The 20,496-nt window shown below is 36.9% G+C and overlaps 1 non-coding gene across 1 annotated transcript; it reads right to left on the bottom strand.

Annotated features, from left to right (window-relative positions):
• Positions 1 to 18,139: 18,139 nt before the first annotated feature.
• On the bottom strand, positions 18,140 to 18,212 carry TRNAE-CUC (transfer RNA glutamic acid (anticodon CUC)). Its single transcript has one exon. It is a non-coding gene; the product is annotated as a tRNA-Glu (tRNA).
• Positions 18,213 to 20,496: the final 2,284 nt, after the last annotated feature.

Raw genomic sequence — 20,496 nt, 5'->3', positions numbered from 1 at the left:
CTTCATTGATGTGATATTCGGAAGATATGAGTATGCATGACATGTAATGAGAGGCACTGAATGAGATTATGAAGGGTTGTATAAAGTCTAGACCGCACCCGCGGTTGATAGACAGAGAGTTGGAGATTATTTACAGAAGTGACACCGCACCCGCGGTGAAGAAGTACCGCACCCGCGGTGCATGGCCAGTAGGGTATGAAAGTTGCTACGGGAGACTGAGCGCACCCGCGGTGCTAGACAGACCGCACCCGCGGTGTTCTACCAGTAGGGTCAGCGCACCCGCGTTAAAAGACAGAGCGCACCCGCGGTCGAATCTTTCGAAAAAATTGATGTATATCATTACACTGAGCGCACCCGCGGTTATGGAATGAGCGCACCCGCGGTGCGACGTGCAGCATGAAAAATAAGCCACGTTTCCTGGTGTTGCATGCAGTATATATATATAAGAATTGCACGCCTTTCCTTCACAAAATTCAGAAAAGGGTCGAAGCTTTTGAGAGAAAAATCCTTATGCCTTTTGTGAGAAATCCGTCCGTCTGTTTTTGAATCCGACTTCGGTACTGTGTTCCTATCGACGCAGGCTACAACTGGACGTAAGTTTCGTTACGTTTAGACATGATTTGAATTTATGATATTGTCAGAATTGAATATGAATCAGATATGATGTTTCTGCTACAATAGACATTGTATAACTGAAGTCAGATTAAAGAATAGACTGTTTATGAAATTGTTATGAATTTCAGAGTTGATTTAGTTGAGATTCTATATCAGAGTTGTGTTATTATTCAGATTTTGAGTTGTACTGATACTGGTTATGAATTCTGGTATTATATCTGTGATGTTGAGATAGACGGGGTTATCGTGATTGTATTAGTATGCCGTCGAAACATCAGTAGATTGATATTGATCAGATTCAGTAATAATTTCGATTGTATCGTGATATCATTGATATGAATTAGATTGTACCTTGTTCAGATATGGATCAGATTATATACTGATTTGAGTATTGATCAGAACAGGTCTTGAATTGAGTTATATACTGATATGGTATTTATATGATCGTCATTATCAGATTTGGATATGGACAGATTGGAATACAAGACTTCGTCTTCATCAGATCGAGAAGAGAAAGGTATAAATGGATGTTAATTGGGAGATCGACTTGAGTTAGATTTAACTCGAGTTTCCCTAAATCACATACTTGTATGGTATTGTTTTTATACCTTTGTGTTTTAATGAGTATGTTATTCTATTGAATTAGAAGTAGAAAGCAGAGAGCTATTAAGTAAGAGTCACTGACAGAGGGGTTAGATTTTGACAAACTTGTCACTGACCCATTGCACATTGTCAGAATAGGCTTAGTCTTGGTAGATACGCCAAGGCACTGGACGTTTGGTATATCATTATGCTTCAGACACAGATAGCATTCTATTCGATATAGATTAGACCAAAGTCCAGAAATAAGAACGTACCGCCACTGCGACTGGTAGTAGTAGGTGGGAGACTTGTTACGTTCTTATTCACCGGGATCCCTAGATTAGAATGAGAGATGAGTCGAGTTTTAGATATTGAGACTAGAATTTGATTTACAGATCCGTATTGATTTATGTTTCGTAGATTACGATTCATGTTTTATTTACAGACTGGCATGGATACATGTTGTTTGATTATGCTACATGTGATAAGATATAATTCATGTTTTTATGTTAATTCAGTTAACTGCATGTATACATTAATTATACTGGGATTTATTCTCACCGGAGTATCCGGCTGCTGTCTTGTTTGTATGTGTGCATGACAACAGGTGGGGCAGGATCAGGGTCAAGAGGATGATGAGAGATCGAGATTAGAGTGGTGATTCCGGACTTGGATGTAGACTTGGTTTAATACTGGAAATTAGTAGTTGAACCTTAGACTAGTTTGAATAATTGTTGTACATTATTGTACTTTTATACTGAGATGTATATTAGTTAAATTCCATTACGTTCCGCACTTATATTTTTTAAAAAAAAATTTAGACCCTGTTTATCTTAATTGATAATTAAATCCCAAAGATGATTAAGAAGATGATTAGCGTCCGGGTCCCCACATTCACACTTCTAACTCATCACATCCACAACTCATCGGCTCATCCCTAATTCCTTAGCACATCCTCAGCTCGCCTTCTTAGTTCATCTCTAGCTCCTTAGCACATCCTCAAGTCCTTTACTCATCCTTAGCTTCTTAGCACATCCCTATTTCCTTAGCTCACCCAACACTCTTTAGGACAACCCCCCACTCTTCAACTCATCACTAGCTCCTCAACTCATCTTCACACTTCTTAGCTCATCTCCTGACTCCCTTGTCACATCCTTCGGCTATAATTGACACTTCAACTCCAACTGCATCATCCGCCCTTCATGACGTAACTCCTCGGCACACCTCTTAACTCCTTGGCCTCTATCCCCTCTACTGTGGCCCGCCTCAACTATGTACCCTCATGGGCCGAACTTACCACTTAGAGCTGAACCTTTGCATTGGTTCTTGGTCCTGGACTCGTGTTGGGCTCGATCATGTGAAAAGCCAAACTGTGGGGTAGGGTATCTTTAGTTTCCCTCTCTCATGTCAAGCTGAATCAAATGTTCAAATCTCGATTATTTCATCTCCATATCCGAGAATTTGATTGTTAATTGAAACTTTTATAACCAAACAACGCATTTTTCCACCATCCCTAAGAACTTTTATTTTTTCAACGGTTAAAACCTAGCTCCAACTTCTCTAAAAATACGGAGCATCACTTTATTTATTTATTTCCTTCCTTCACGGCTCCCCCAATACTTTCACCCACATCTCAGATGTTTCCTCGTCTCACACCATTCACTCTTCTCTTCACCTCTCCTTGCTCCTACCCTTTACCTCACCTCGCCTCGCCTCTCCCACCTCTTACAATCCAGACCCTCGCCTCGCCTAGCCTCGTCTCGCCCAATGTCACTAAATCCTCGCATCCATTACTATCCCCGCTCACCTTCCCTCGCCCAACACCTTTGTTCGCCATATGTACGACACATCGCCCAAGCCATCTACCTCACCTTTTATCTCATTTTTTCGCTTCTTACCTAGCACCCGATCCTCTTCCTCACCCTCGTCCCTCATTTAGCCTATCCCCCTCATACCCACATCCTTCTCCCAACGTCATCCTCGCCTCTTGGCCCCTTACTCAGCCTTGCCCTCACCTCCTTCACCCAACCTCATCCTCGCCTCCTCGGGCCCTCAATCAGCCTCACTTTTTGCTTGATTGCCCACTCGTTTATCTACCACCTATTTGGCCAAACACCCTAGTCATCATGTCCCTTGCCTTCACCCTCTCCAACCTCTTATCTTAGCATCGCCTTCATCCTCGTCCTTGTTCTCACCCTCACCCAAGCATAATCCTCCCCAAGTCTCACCTCACCCTTATCTTTTCCCTCGCCTGCCACCTTCTCACCAAGACCTCGCCAAGACTCACTCTAGTCTTATCTTTCGCCTATCCTCGGAATCGCCATACCATCACCCTCACCCTCGCCCAGGCACAACCCTCACCAAGCCTGAAACGTCCACTACTCGTTTTCTTAAAAAATACTGGAATTTTTTTAAAAACTTCTCACAATTCGGCATTGAAAAATATACACATATATATACTTTAAAAATACATTGCACCATTTTAAAAATAAACAACCAACTAACATTTAAAAATCCAAAGTAGAATAGTTTGAATCATAAAATCGTCAATCGTATGCATATCCTAACTTAGCAAAATTGCTAAAATTAACAACCTCTCAAACCACTCATAATCATAATAAAAGTCGTAAAAATATCTTTATCATCAACTTAAAATCATAAATCATAACTAGTGTGGAACTAGCACTGGTCCTCGGGTTATGTGCACCTTCAGTCCAGCAAAGTCAACCATCAAGACCTCCATTATCATTATTTTTATAATCACACCTAGTGAATCTAAAAACTCAACACACTATAATATTGATAACGAGTAATACATATACATATCACATGCGACAGTAAAAATACTTTTACGTAAAATAACATTTTCATAATGATGTATAAACTTTAGACATAAACATTTTCATAAAAGTTTTCATATCATCATAAACATATTCATATTCATATTCATATTCATATTAAACATGTTCATATTCATTTTCGTTGAATTCAGATCATTAATTGTGACTTTCGTATTTGTATTCGTATTCGTATTCGTATTGGGCGATGGATCCATCAATATGTAACCACAGTACTGGGCAGCGGGGACATCAGCGACATTCTCAACCGTCAACTGAGCCTTGGCCTACGTATTAACATATCATCATATCATCGTATTCGTATTAGTCACAATTACTTGAATTCCTTCAACATTTCATATTCTCATCACTTAATAAAAATTAAACATGCAAATAACGTTTTTCTTTTAAACCATGCATGCAACATGTCTTTTAACGTTATCGTTCATCATAAATTCCATAAACATTTAAAATAAATATTTTAACATATAAAACAGCATTCAGGACACTGCCATGACATTTATTAATTTTCGGCTGTAAAATTACCGTTTTACCCCTAGACGTAAAATTTCACGTTTTTGACATTTTCTTAATTCCGTTTACTCTAGACCATTCTAAATAATTATTTAAGCTTACATTAATTTTCTCGTATTTTTATTTAGCCTAAACCGATGATTTTTAATTTATTCTTTAATCATAACATATTAATGTGTTTTAATCCCGAATTAAATCAAAATTTACTATAAAATTTCCATATTAAAACTTAGACTTTTGATAATTATTTATCCCTCATGAACCACGACTCGAACCCCGTTGAGCCATGTTTCGAATTAAAATCAAAGAAAGAAAACCCTAACCGAACCAAGCACTAACCCCACGAGCCAACTTGATTTTTCATCGAGCCATGCTCGAACCATTTTGGACCATCTTCGAACCGACCCCCTATGGACCCTAATAGACCCTTAGAACCCTTAGGACTCAACCCTAGCCCCAAAACCAAAGGCACTCAACTCAGAAGAAAGCTGCGGCCGAGAAGCATATCAGCGCTATGACTCTACGTTTGTGATGCTAGGACCCTAAACACCGGACCAGACCCTGAACACGAACCTTGTGCACCGTCTTAGGACCCTAAGGACTTGACCTAGCCCAGCCCAAAGCCCACTGGCCAAGCCCTTTCTTCCCTGCAGAAGATGCACACATGCGCGACTCCCTTGATGGCTCTCGGGTGGAGTCCTAGCTTGCTAGGACCCTTCCCAGCCACTTGTCTCGAGTCATAACCATGGTTCGCCGGAACGGTTGCGGTGGTTGGAACGGCCACTACCGTTCCAGTTCCAATGTTATATTGTGGAACGGTTGCGGAACAGTCGTATAAAAAAATTAATAAATTCAAAAAATTGGTAAAAAAATTTAAATATAAATTACATCATACTAAAAAATAAAATATATAAAGTTATTACAAATTAATATATCAATACAAAACTATTTTACAATAATAGCACAATAAGAAATACACACTAAAAATTATAACATACCAAAGCTAATACCATGAAGAGTGATGCGGAGGAGCGAAATCATTGTTATATTCTTCATCATTATCTTGTAGATTAAATTGATTTCGAACATTTGGATATTGACGTGATTGTCCATAGAGATATTGATTAGATTGAGATGACGAAAGATAATTAGAATAGGATGACTAATTTTGTAATAGTGTTTCATCACGATGATTATAGTATCCGAATCCACGATACACAGTAGAACTATCAGCTGTACTTGAAGATCTATACTCGGGACCATGACGTCCAACACCCCGTCATATAGATGATGAAGATTCATTGTATCTATCACCAATATATTGAGACGACCCATAATCAAATCCACGATGTCTAATTCCATGTGTACCAGATGTTGAAAAATCAAATGATCTATCAAAACATGAAAGTTATAGCCTTATATCTTATCTTTCTAATGGAAGTGGCCTCACAACAATTGGATCAATGTACAAGACATTATACTAAAAACCACAACTACTGCCACATTTTTCATACCGTTTTTGCAATTCCATTTCCTATTTGGCTCAAGATCAACTTTCTATTCTACACATTCATTTCCATAATCATCAACAACTAAGAAATATAATACCAATAACATAGCCATTCTATTATCATTCCAATAAACATAATCATAAACAATAACCATCTACAATAACCATTACCATACCTTACTATAATGAACCATGAATATCTCATAACCATATTTTTTAAACACCAAACCGTTCCGCTCGGCCGTTCCGTTCCGCTTCTCCGTTAAATCGCCGATAAAACGTCGAAGAACAGCACTACAAAACAATCACCGATTTGCCCTGGAACTTTGAAACGGCGATCACCGTTCCCGTTCCGTTCCGACCGCATAACGGCCGTTCCGGCGAACCATGGTCATAGCAGCCTGCTAGGACTCCTTCTCTGACCCTAGAACGTTCTTAGCCTAGCCCTAGTTGCAACCAAGCCAAGCCATGGACCTTAAACCCCCCGAGCCCTTGATCACCAAGGCATGCGGTTTGGTTCCAGCTTGTGTTCTACGACTTGTGCAGCGTATTGTGTGGGTTCTATGACCCTTAAACTCGTGTAAAATAATCCCATAACACTTCCTAATCATGGCAGCCTCTTCTAGCACATATTAAACATGTTTTGGAACCAAAAATCATGAGTTTATCACATGTACATGCATAGTTACGAAAATAATATGAAGTGTGACTCGTTTTCATACAAAACATAATAAAATAAATACTATGGTGTGATGGATGAGTAAAGGGAAGAATATGGAGTGTCTTTGCATTTATAACGCACGATTTTACGTTGACGAATTGAAGAACAACGACGGAGGGGCGTTGGCTTGAAAACCTTGAACTTTCGATGCTTTTCCTTCTTGTTTGATGCTTGTGTGTGCTGTGAGTATGAGAGGCAGAGAGTTTCAAACGTTTATGGGAGTGGGGCGTGGGATTGTAATTTAATTATGGGGAGTTTTGTACTTTAAATACTAATTAAAGTACTAATGGTAGCTTAGGTCCATTAACTAGTTTAGTTAGGCCCAATAAGCCCATTAGTGCTTAATAAAATTATTTTGTTTAATAAAGTTTGTGAAATTATTAGCCGGATTGCCAAAAAGTTCGTATTTTTTTGAAAATCCAATACCGATAAAAATTACGTCCCAGCGTACAAAATCACCTTAAAACTCTTTATTTTCAAAAATAAGAAAAATCATCAACCATATTTTAAATGATCAAAACAATTATTTAATAAAATTATTTTTCATTTTTCAGCCATTGGTCTCCATTCCACGATCGCAACTTGAATAACCCTTAAAAATACATTTTAATGCATTTAAGTAGAAAAACTACTAAAACATCATATAAACATATCACATAATCAATTTAGCAATTAAAATAAATTAATTAACTGTTTTCCATATTCTCTAGATTCGCATGCAATTGGTTTACGTCGTCTTAATTTTAGACCTTACAAAGCCTCTCTTTTCACCCAGCCTCACCCTCGCCCTCGCCCTCGCCCATCATCCCTTCTCCCAGCACTAACATGCTTGCCTCACACCTTTCCCATTACCACTATACTAGCACTTCGAGTTTCATCCTTGGCCTCCAGCTCCTTACCCAACCCTCGCCAAGCCTCACCCTTCAATCATTCATCCTCCACCTGCTCGACTAAATGCTCAAGTCATTACTATTACCCATCAGATATCTCACCTTGAAACCCAACAATTGCTTCACCCAACCTCGTAGTCGTGCCCTCTCATTCCTCGCCTCGTCCAAATCTTCTCTCCAAGATCTTCTACGAGACCTTAGCCATAATAGGAAAAACATGACCTTCACCCTCCCCGAAAATCATGAACTTCACCCTCCCCTTCTCAAACTCATCTACTAGGTTTTAGTCATATTAGGAAAAACATAAACTTCACTCTCCCCGCCTCAGTCTCCTCACCCCCTTGAATCCTCTTTTAGGCTCAGCATTAGTAGGAAAAATGAACTTCCCACGTCCTCACCCATTGACTCCTCTGCTAAGTTATGCCTTAGCTGAAAAATAAAAATTATCCCTCCTCCCCCCATGACTCATCTCCTAGGCTCAGTCTTGGAAGGATAATAGAACTTAGCCTTCCTCACCCTTGACTTCTTTGCTAGGATCAACCTTAATAGGAAAATAAAACATCTTCTTCCTAGCTCCTGACTCATTTGCAAGGATCATTCTTAGCAGAAAAAATGAACTTCCTACCGCCTAGCTTCCTTAACTCCTCTGCTAGGCTTAGCCTTAGTAGAAAAAACTCATATGCTAGGCTTAGCCTTAGGAGGAAAAATGAAATTTCCACCTTCTCGTCCTTTAACTCATCTGTTAGACTTAGTCTTAGCATGAAAATAAAATTTTCACCTCCTCGCCGCTTAAATTTTCTGCTAGATTTAGCCTTAACAGGAAAATAAAAATAGTCTTACCACCTCACCTCCTTTTCCCAACCTCATCCTCGCCTCCTGGACCTTCGCCCAGCCTCACCCCCTTACACTCTCGCTCCTACCCTCACGCTTCTTCGCATTCGCGCCATTCGTTCCTCTCCCCTCAACCTCTTGCCCCGCCCCTACACCTCTTGCCACCTCGCCCATGCCCATCGTATTCTCGCTTTCTGGCCCTCGCTCATAGCCCCTCTCTTTATCACGATCACCCTCACGCCCTTGCACCCTTACAACCTCTCTCTCTCAGGATCGTCCTTTGTCCTTCGACGCTCACTCCCTCTTTCCTCGCCCAGCCAAGCTCCTCACTCATCCAACCTACGAACCGCCTAGCCTTCTTCTCCTCGCCCAACCAAGCTCCTCGCCCATCTTACCTATGCACCACACAAGCTTCTTCTCCTCGTTCAGCAAAGCTCCTCGCCCAGCCCACCTATGCACCAGCCAGATTTAACCCCCACCTGCCTCGGTCTTACCCTCTACCTTAGTAACAAGTTGACTTAGTTGTTCCCTAGTAATGTTTTTAACATTCTCCTCGAGGCGAGCTATTCATTCTTGGGCCCATGCTTAATAACGTTGTGTGGGTTCTTCTATTTCTCCTCTACCCATTATCTCTACATCTTAGCTCAATTTTCCACGGACGAAGTCAAATGATACTCACTGAAATATGGTGGTTCTTTAAGATCCGAAGCCGACCATGCCAATGCTTCCGACCCGAGAAACCAGAAATCACGAGCATAGTGTTAGAAGGAGGCAGAGAGGTTGTCCTGACATAGTATCTCTGATGCTCAAGTCAGACACCTAGGATATATGAGAAAGCATGTAGTGCCCAAAAACCAGTATATGTAAGCCGCATGCATAATTTAATAAGTTATTTAATTTAAATTATTAAAATGAATTAAATGATGCATTCAACATGTTTAATTTATTTTAATATTTATATTTCTATTTATGGGATTTAATTGTATTTCTTGAGTTTAATTTTTTTAGGTGAATATTCGATGTTTGGCTGGAGATAGAAGACTGGAGGCGATTAAGATGCTAAAATTAAATGTTATATTTTTGTTTTAAGAGCAGAATTTTAGCATTTATTTTAATTCTTGAGCATGATGTTTAATATATTTATAATTATTTTATGTCTTATTGATTTGTTTAGTTGATATTTAATTAATTTAGAAAGTATTTTTTTAAAAAAGGGCTAAAACTCACGCGCGCGCAAACGACACACACACACAAAAGAATGCTAGGGTTCTTGGCTTCCAAGTAACCACCATCCCTTCTCCATGTCTACCTGCATATTTTGGTGAGTTTTCGCAAGTTTTTGACGAGAAAAATATTTAGCAATCATTCCACGTTCGTCCTCCACGTTCCTTCGTGCCGGTATTCGTTTATTTGAGCGTTTATACGTAAAAGCATGTTCTAAACCCTTCTTGACGCATCAATCTTGTCATATAATATTATTTGATGATAAATATGCATGGAAAACGCTTTTATACATGAAGGATTTGAATCAAAACATTTATTTGTGTGCTGAAATTTTTTTGCGCATGATTCTTCAAGTTTTTCATGAGTTTTTGATGCATAGGCTTCGTGTGGATCGTCTGAGTTGCTGCTGCTGCATATGGGCATGTATTAGGATGTGTTTAGATGTTAATTATCAGCCTTTGAAAGGTCATAAGTGGTCTGGTTTTGCATAGAACAGGCGGAGCGCAAGCTGCAGTAATCACGAGCACGGGAGTTGTTTTGGGTTTGGTCAGGTGGTTCAGGGTTCGGGTTGGGTCAAGGCTCGTGGCTAGGATTTGGACCGTGTTTTATGGTGTTAAGGTGAGCCTAGTATTGGTCGTTTATAGGCTGGTAGGGTAGGAATGTCGCTGGAAACAAGAATGTGACAGCCATGCATGGAGCTCAGGCATGGTGTTGTCACCGTCGGCTTGATCTACGATGTATGTATGAGACCTGAGTTGGAAAGGACTGAATCAACGTCTTGGTTAGGGTCTAAGGTCAAGTTCTAGGGCTTTTTTAAGGCCTGGTTCGAGCCGTGGTATGTTTGGAGCAGTATAGAACCCGAACGTGTCAAAATGAGACCGAACAGAGCCTAGAATGGTCTAGAGTGACATGTCTTGTTTTGGGATGATTTGGGCTGTTCTAGAGGTGGTCCTAAGGTTCTGAACAATGAGTTAAATGCTGGTTAAAGGTGAGTCGAGTCGAGTCGAGTCTCAAGTCGTAGGGTCAGTCGTAAGTCGTTTTATTTAATTCGGGGGTCGTTCGGGTAAGACGCAAGTTTATGGGCTATTTTAAGTTGTGGCAGCAGATCTGGGGGTCGATCCAACGAGGTCCACGACGTTCGTAAGTAAATATAACGTGCAAAATTATTATTTTTGAGGTATGTAAGTTGTCTTGTGGCCAAATTATGCATGTACGGATCTGGAAGCTGGAGAACGTGTCATAAGACCTTTCCAACTTATCTTATGATTGGTTGTGGATATCCAGTTGTAGTGATCCTTGTTGGCCAAGCGTTATAATGTTAGTTTGATCAAACGAATTATGTATGGTGCCACATTTCAACGAGCATAACTTTATGCAAAATGATTATGTTTATGTTATGTCAAGCACGAAGCATGTTCTACGGAAATATTTATGCAGGTAAGTCACGTCGTATTTATTTATGCTTATGTTATTTTACGTATCAGTTATATCTAATTTGCATTATTTTATTTTATTATGTAGTATTTGCTACTCACGGTTTATGCATGCTAAATCTTTAGACTCACTAAACTTGATTGAAACATATGAAATTGTTGAGGAGGCTGGAGGCGATGACCAGTGAACAAGCTCGGATGTCCTTGCAATTTATGAGTTTTTATGCACGTTAAAACTTATTTGTTACTCTGATTTATTTTATTTTATTTATGGTTGGTATACAAATTATTATTAGGTTCATTTTGAAATATTTTATGGATGTTTGACATGAATCGTTTTTATACTTTAAAATAGTGAGTATTTGAATTTTTTTATTTTTAAGTTTCGAATTTCTTAGGTTTATTAATTGAAATTTTCGAAAAAAATTAATTAGGTATTTATTAACTTTAAAATTTAAGAATTATTGATTTAAATAAAAAGAAAAAATTATTTTTCGCATATTTTAAATAGTAAAGTAAGTGAGGGTCGTTACAAAGCAGCCAGGGCGCTGCTTAAAATCAATATATTGTCTGCCAAATGAAACCCCAAACCTCGTATTTATAAGAAAATAATGTGAGAACTATATGTGTGAGATGGTGAACCATATGCATATAGCTCACGCGTCTCCTAAACAAAGAGCTCGCCCTCTTGGGGGCAAGCTAATTTATATAATAGCTCACTCATGGGACGAGATTGCAATTAAGAGCTAATCTGTCAAGGGCGAGCATCCACCTTGTTAATTCCATTGGCCATGTACTTCACATTTCTAACTCTTCAGCACATCCACAGCTCGTCGACTCATCCCTAGCTCCTTAGCATAACATCAACTTCACAACTACTCAGTTCATCCTTAACTCCTTAGTGCAGCCTAAGCTCATTTGCTCATCCTTGGCTCCTTAGCTCACCCAACACTCCTTAGAACAACCCCACACTCCTCAACTCATCACTAGCTCCTTAGCTCATCTTCACACTACTTAGTTCACCACCCGACTCCCTTCGTCACTCTCCATACCTCATAGCTGGCATCCACACCTGCCATGACTCATAGCTCATCTCCACCCTTGTCACATCCCCTATCTACAATTGGCACAACTCCAACTCCAAGTAATTCATCCAACCTCCGTATCATAACTCCTTGGCACAATCTTAGCATCTTAGCCTATTGCCCCTCTACCATGGGTCACCTCAACTACCTATCCTCATGGGCCGACCTTACCACTTAGAGATGTGCCCAAGCCTTGGTTCTTGCTTGTGGACTCGTGTTAGGCTCAAGCATGATATAGACCCACTTGTGGAGTAGGGTTTCACTCCAACTCGCCTAAAAATTAATTAATTTCTCGATTATATGATATGTTTCCCTCTCATTTTCTAACGAGCTTACAACTTAATGGTTTCTTTTACAAAAAAATTAAGTAAATAAATAAATTATTGATGATACAACTGGAAGGTGCTCATCAACAAGCCAATGTGTCTGTCTATTCGATCATGGGTTAATGATAATCTCAATTCTCAACTAACAGAAAACAACTTGGCTTGAATCCTAAGCGTCACAGTTAATAATGGAATGGATCTTATATGATACATAATTAAGTTTCACAAATTATCCCATTACATTTTGAACCAAACGAAAGGATATTTAATTAAACTTCATTTGGATTAAGTGCAGTACTGAAGGTCGGGCTCTACTATTCTAATTTGAAACCTGCGATATGGGTGTTTCTAAATGGGTTTTATGTTAGTATGTGTAAGGTCTAATTATTATCCTACATCGACGGATTAAGGAATTAGAGTTGAAAGGGCTAGAACTTATTGTATAATAAGGTATATATTATTATTACAAATATATAATAGATCGCCCAAACTCTAATTTTAAATAAATGACAAGAATATAACTTTTCACTATTCATGAAAATACTATAAAAATTAAATCGATATTGCATTTAAATAAAAATTCCAAATTTCGAAAGCTATCTAGATAAGACATAAATATCATAGTAATATTTGAATATGGTTCTAAATACTCAATAGACAATAAAATTCAACAAATATAAAAAGTCTCGACCATGCTAAATAAAAATTCTCTCGTCAACGTTCGTTAACTTTTACATTATCGCGGAATGCTTTAAGGTCTTCGGGAGTGTATTGCCTTTGATCAGGATTTTCTCAGTAGTCAGCCCCTCATGTCTCAACATCATCATCACCTTCACATATTCAAATCTAGCAAGTCTAATGACTCGACATATTCAAACCATTATAACAAGTATATATATTTATATATACGCGCACACACACACAATCACATGCATTTAAAATTACATTAACTAAAATTACTTTTAGCTTTTAAATAAAATGAATGCACGTCAATCTCAAACCTTAAAAATACTTTTTGTTCATAACATAAACCAATCCTCATAAATATTTTGTGAAGTATGTTAATTGAAAGTGACTCCTCTATTTGATTGATGAATCTATAAACCGTAGTATCAGGCTGGCAGAATTCAACGATCCCAGTATCGTCGAATCCCTCTAACCATCATATGGTAAGTTCACCGTTCCTGTTATCAACAGATCCATTACTCATTTGAGATCATGTTCCCTTTCTCGGTGGTTTTCACCATTTTTATTGCGAGTTCGCCCTATTTTCGACGGATCTCTCACTACCTCTTAGTCACATTCCACAAAATATTTTTCCATTTCCATTTCAATTAAATAAATCATATAATAAACATGCATCGATTCTTCCACTAAACTTATATAAATTTTTTAAAAAGACATTTACGGTATGTGTCCTAGGCACGAACAATTGTGCATATAAAAAAAAACAGATTGAGCAGTTTTGCTAGAAAGATCATATAACCTCCGTTTCTCAGCAACAAATTGAGAATGAGGTACTAAATCAAAGATAACACAGATTTCTGCAAATCATAAGTTTAAAACCTTTCCAGGAAACGAACCTGTAAATCGCATTAATCAAAAGAATAGAGGATGATGGATTGACACGTATAATTTTCGCACATATTGAGCAGTTCTACGAGAAAAACCATATTTCCTTCGTTTCTCACTCAACAAATTTGAATTTACTATCCAATCGAAGATACGCAAATTAATAAAAATCTTTAGTTGACAACATTTCTAGAAAGTGAACCTATAAATTGCAGCAATCAAATAACAAAGGATGATGGGTTGACATGTAAAATTTTAGCACAGATTGAGCAGTTTTACGAGAAAAACAATATCTCCGCCATCTCTCACACAAAATTTTGAATTTATTATCCAATCGAAGATAACGCTAAGTACTACAATATTCATTTGAAAACTCTTCCAGAAAACGAATCTATAAATCATTGTAATCAAAATATTAGAGGATGATGGGTCGACACGTAAAATTTTCGCACAGATTGAGTAGTTCTTCGAGAAAAACCATATCTCCTTCATTACTCACTCAAAAATTTCAAATTTATGATCCAATCATAGATAACTCCGTGCACCACAAATCTTCAATTAACAATATTTCCATGAAACGAATCTATAAATCGCATTAATCAAAAGAACTGAAAATCATGGGTTGACAAGTAAAATTTTCGCACAGATTGAGCAGTTCTACAAGAAAAACTATCTCCTTCGTTTCTCACTCAAGAATTTTGAATTTACTATCCAATCGAAGATAATTCAGGGTGCTACAAATCATCAGTTGACAACATTTCTTGAAAATGAACCTATAAATCATAGAGTTTAAATACCAGGGCGTAATTTTTGAAACTTGCTGAGATTTTCATATCTTTGGGCTCTTTAAAATTCCTTGTCCCAAATGTGGCTACAAATCATTTTTCATGCAAGACATCAATAACACACATAATATGATTTGAGTGGTGCAAAAAAATGGTTTAGAACGTACATTTACATTAAAAATACTCGAAATTCGAATACCGACGCAAAGGAGCAGAGAGCACGATTGGGTGACGACTTATCTTCCCTTTCCTCACTATAAATTCACGTTTTCTACTTGTTTTTGCATAGCTAGGTCTTGGCAACTGCAACTGCTAGGAACCATAGGTTTTTTCCTCCTTTTTTTTTTTTTTTTGAATTGGGTCCTTTTAAGCTTAGTACAAATAAGCCTTAATTAATTATCTAAATTCTAGTTATTTAAGTTCATTAAGCCTAATAAATATGCATGTAATTTTAAAATATCAAAATTTTCGAATTTATGGTGTAAATTTCCAAAAAATCTCCTACTTTATCGAAATTCAATTTTTAGAGTAAAATAATTATCGGCTTGCAAATAAATACTAAATCTACACAATTTAGAAAGTTCCCCTTCTAAATAAAATATTTTTGAGCCTCCTAATGATAAGAAAAATAAATATTTTATCGCAATCGTCCCTGGTCTCCTTCCCTCGGCCAAGCATCAAATATTCGCCCTAGAATGCTCAATTCAATAAAATATCAATTTTGAACATAAACTGTTAGCTGTTGGTAATGGTGCAACTCAAATCTTTTAAACCTCACATCAGCTTAAGTATCACGGTTCGATCGCTGTATCAAGTATGGACAATTATTGTACTCAACATAAATATATAATTATTTTCAGATAATATAAATTATTTATTTATATCATTTATTTAATTAATTTAGTACACTTAATATTTTTAATCATGTGGTTTACGTGGGCGGATTTTAGACATTACACACACGCATAAATATAACAAAAAAAGAAGTAATTACATCATATTGTTCAAAGAAGTTGTGTCCTATAATTAAGGAGATGTGTTGGGCTTTAAGTGTGGAAAGAGTGAGCTAATTAAAATACTTAAGTAGACATATTTGTGTTGTTACCATCATCTTTTATAGTCACATATTTCATTGTAAATGAAATTTGCGAAGTTGACAAGTGAACTTAACTCTGTTTTTTGAGAAATTGCTAAATACATCTTGTGTGTACTCATTATGTTTTACTTTTTCGTCAATAAAAACTCTAGTCCTGATAATTTATCGATACAAAAATTAGATTAAAGTTACATTTTGAAATTAATTCAACTTAACTAACATTTATAAATTTTAGATGCGTTGATACATTTAAGTTTTTTGCTGCTGGACTAAAAAGAAAATGTGCCTATCATATTATAGTCACTCTTAATTTCTTATGGTCATTATTTTCGAGTAGGTGGCGTATCTATCTCTACAGTAGGTTTTAAACAGAATTTAAATTACAAATATTTAAATAATTAAATTAAATGTGCACCAAATAAAGGCATTCAAGTCACCTACTCCAACAACGTAGTTACCGGTTACCACACGGCGCCCGAGGATTCCATTTGTTAATGATTACGAAATCGGGTTCAAACTTCAAACACGAATATAGGATTCTGTGGTTTCCATACCAAGTCCATTGCCTGTGTTTTAGACACCAATCCACGCATTCGATCGAGCTTAAATCTAATGTGATAAATTTTATATTATATATAACACAGAATTCTTACATTGTAGCGTTCAATGTAATGAATTAAAGAAGCGTGTTCAGTTATATATATATGGCCGGACCAAAATCCATGGCAGCCCTAACATGCATCTGTCTCTTCTTGTATTTATATAGAACACAATTCGAGATGGCTCCATCAGTCGACTAGCTACGATCGCGGTATAATTATTTCCTTGGAAAATGATATCAGGTAAATGAGAAATTAATTTCTAAGTTGGATCCAAAGTGAGTCTATTTTATGACCTCTCTCGATTTGTCGTGGACTCGTGATGTTGAGTTTTCTTGTTTGAGTCGATTCAAACAAGTGGAGAGGTGTTTGTAGTCAGAGGTTTCGTCTCTTTAACCTTCCTTCTTGTTTATTTATAAATTCATTTTTATTTTTTTTATATAAATTCATTCTATTTCCGAACGTTTTAAGGAGTTATACTTAAATCCGAATTTGGAGTCGAGCTACCAAAAATCGTAAACATCATTGATAGATAACACGTTTTAAAGACAAAGTATTCGTTACACCATGATCCGAGAGCAGGTCTCCCGACGTCGTTTAGTGAAAACCCTTGTAGTTTTTGAATTTGGATCATTCTGAAGTTAAATGTGGATTTATATTCGTGTGATTTGGTATGAGACACAAGAGATTGAACTTGGAAAGGAAAAAAAACAAATGTGGTCGTGAAACTGAGAAAATTTTAATTTTTTTTAGAAGTATTTTCTTTAGATTCACATTTGAGTTTATGTTCTTGGTTATATATTCTTATTTTACTTGATTAATGTCATGTTTTAGAATCGAATTGAAGATTGAGTAATTAAGGAGAAAAAAGTAAGAGTAGGTCTGTTGTGAGACAGTTTCACGAATCTTTATCTGTGAGACGTGTCAACTCTACTGATATTTACAATAAAAAGTAATACTCTTAGTATAAAAAGTAATAATTTTGCATAGATACTCAAATAAGAGATCTGTGTTACAAAATACGACCCGTGAGACCGTCTCACACAAGTTTTTGCCAAAAATTAATCAATTTGAAATGAGAATTTTAGGGTTAGGTTTGTTTTCATTATGGTATATAATTTTCGATCTTTAAAAACAAAAACACGATGATCTTTTGACTTTTATTTTTATTAGAAAACTCGTTTTCATAACACATTATAAATTTTATTCTTATTTTTTAAGACTTTCACCAATTTAACAAAATATTTTAACGCAACATAATATATTTTAAAATTTTAATGCACATATTTCTAAATTGTCGATGACAAAATCTGATACTCAATTTTTTCCCCTAAATTTTAAGCCATACATTTTTCACTCCCACGAATGTTTTTTTTTTTTTTTTTTAAATTAACTTTGTTTTCTGAAAACAAACTACTTAAATAATAAATAAATAAAATTAAAGATACCAACTAAATTTCAAAATTTTTCCCCGAAAGAACTTGCTTAAAAATAACAATTTCCGTTGCCGGGACTTGAACCCGGGTCTCTCGGGTGAGAGCCGAGTATCCTAACCAACTAGACTACAACGGAATTGTCTTGTACGATGTACAATATAATATTTATAATTTATTTTATCAAACAATCATTTATCAATTCATATGTGAAAAAAATCGATTTATGTGGTATGATTAAATTATATGAAATTTGATATATTAGTTGAGTGTGGATTGAACTACGGGTGGGAATTTATTCTCGGATATTGGGTACCCGATCCAACCCGATCGGGTGTCGGATCGGGTAAAATCCGATCGGGTCGGGTATTTTTATAAAAATCTGGTTTGTCGGGTATCCGACAATATCGGGTTCGGGTATCGGGTACCCGAATTTTTTTGTTTTTTTATGGGTCTATCCATTTATTCAATTAAAATATACATGTATTTTTTGTGGCTAGTCATAACCCTATAAAATGACAAATGACTAATCATAAAATGATATGAAATGATTTTTTGTTAAATGTGAAAAATACATGTGTTTTTTTAATTTACTAGCCATAATATGATATAATGATTAGCCATAACTCGATATAATGACATTATTTTTTGTGAAATGTGAAAAATACATAAATTTTTTCAAAAAAAATTTTTAAAAAAATGTTTTTTACTCGAAAATTTCGGGTACCCGACATGTTCGGTTTGGTGTCGGGTAGTAAAATTTTCTACCCGACTTGTCGGGTACCCGAAATTTCGGATACCCGAACCCGAAAACCCGACCCGCGCCCACCCCTAGATTGAACAATGAATTATCATATTATTAACCGCACCAGACAGTATCTAGTGTTTGTTACATTTTTTTTTTTTTTGCAAATGATGATCTTGATTTAAACAGAAAACACAAAATTTTAAGCGTAAATATCTTACATGTATGATAATATAAAAAAAAAAAGAATAATAAGATCATATTTTAAAAATTGAAAATTTTGGGAGCCATGTGACAGTTTTTCAATCATTTTACCCAATACTCCTGGTAATACTAATAATAATCAAGAATGTTGTTTGCCTAAGTCGAAAATTATATGAAACACCTACAAATTATAAATCTTTAGATATAGATGGTTACATTTGAAGTAATTTGGTCCACAAACAAATGACCCCTTGGGGACTTGCTAGATCTCACGGCATGTTAATTGGATGGAAGAATTAATTGTTGGTAGGTGATGCACAAGTATGTTGTTGGTTCGTATCAATTGGCTCACACAAATCTTGGTTGGTGATACGTCAAATTCTGTTTCCACAGCTAATCAAATTTATTATTGAATAGGCTAGGATCCGACAGGGGAATTTGAATAATAAGAGCGGGAGGGCCATCACACTACAAAATGTGACGAGGGAATCAAGGAATTTGTAAGGGTTTAATATGCTAACTTGATTTAGTAAATCAGTACTTTTTCACTATTTCATATACCAGGGGATTTCACTTGGAAAATATAATGTTCCATACTAACGGATTCGGTCCATAACCATGGGTTTCAATGCACGAGATCTTGTAACACTTACCAACGAGGTCCTATCAATTAGTATTATGTTGGTCCCACGTGCGGAATTTGAGATAATAAATCTCGAAAATAAAGAATAAATTGAACACCGAGATTTACGTGGAAAACCCCTAAAAATTATTAGGGTAAAAACCACGGGTAAGATGAAAAGAATTCCACTATAATATTTTGTGGTGTACAACTCACTCACTGTGTTTCAAAGAGAACACACACTCTCTTAATACAGGAGAACAAAGCACCTCACAAATATTATAGAACTAAGCACTCAAATGCTTATAAGATAAGAGAAAACTCGAAGAAGAGATGATTTGAAATGAAGGAATGAAGCTCTATTTATAGAACTTCCTGTCAGTGTGAAGACGCGTTTTATACGCGTCTTCCGTCTTCTGAATTATTAACCCACGTTTTTGCCAATTCAATTTTCTTGTCAAACTTGTCAGCTGCATTCGAACTTGTCAGCTGCATTTAATTCCTTTTGCCGACATATTACACATAAGAAATCAATTCTAGACACTAATACAATTAGATCCGCTCTTCATAGATAAACTTGGGAAACCAAGTGGACCAAGAAAACAGAACCGAGCCGCGAGTATAAATATTGCCAAGACCAGAAGAGCGCGCGCGGTCGCGCAACTTCCCGCGCAGCCGCGCGCGCACAGATAATGCACAAGGGCAGAAGCTTGCGCGTGGTCGCGCGACATCTCGCGCACCAGCGCGCGCACAGAAGCAGAAGTTGACCCGAGAGGTGCGCGCGACCTCGCCACTTCACGCGCAGGCACGCGCGCACACATGCATGGCCAGAGGAGCAGCACCTAGCGCGCC

The sequence above is a fragment of the Primulina tabacum genome, chromosome 1 (assembly GCF_025594145.1).
Source record: "Primulina tabacum isolate GXHZ01 chromosome 1, ASM2559414v2, whole genome shotgun sequence".
NCBI lineage: Eukaryota > Viridiplantae > Streptophyta > Magnoliopsida > Lamiales > Gesneriaceae > Primulina > Primulina tabacum.
The sequence above is the reverse complement of the archived record's forward strand: the minus strand, read 5'-3'. Positions and strand labels throughout refer to the sequence as shown.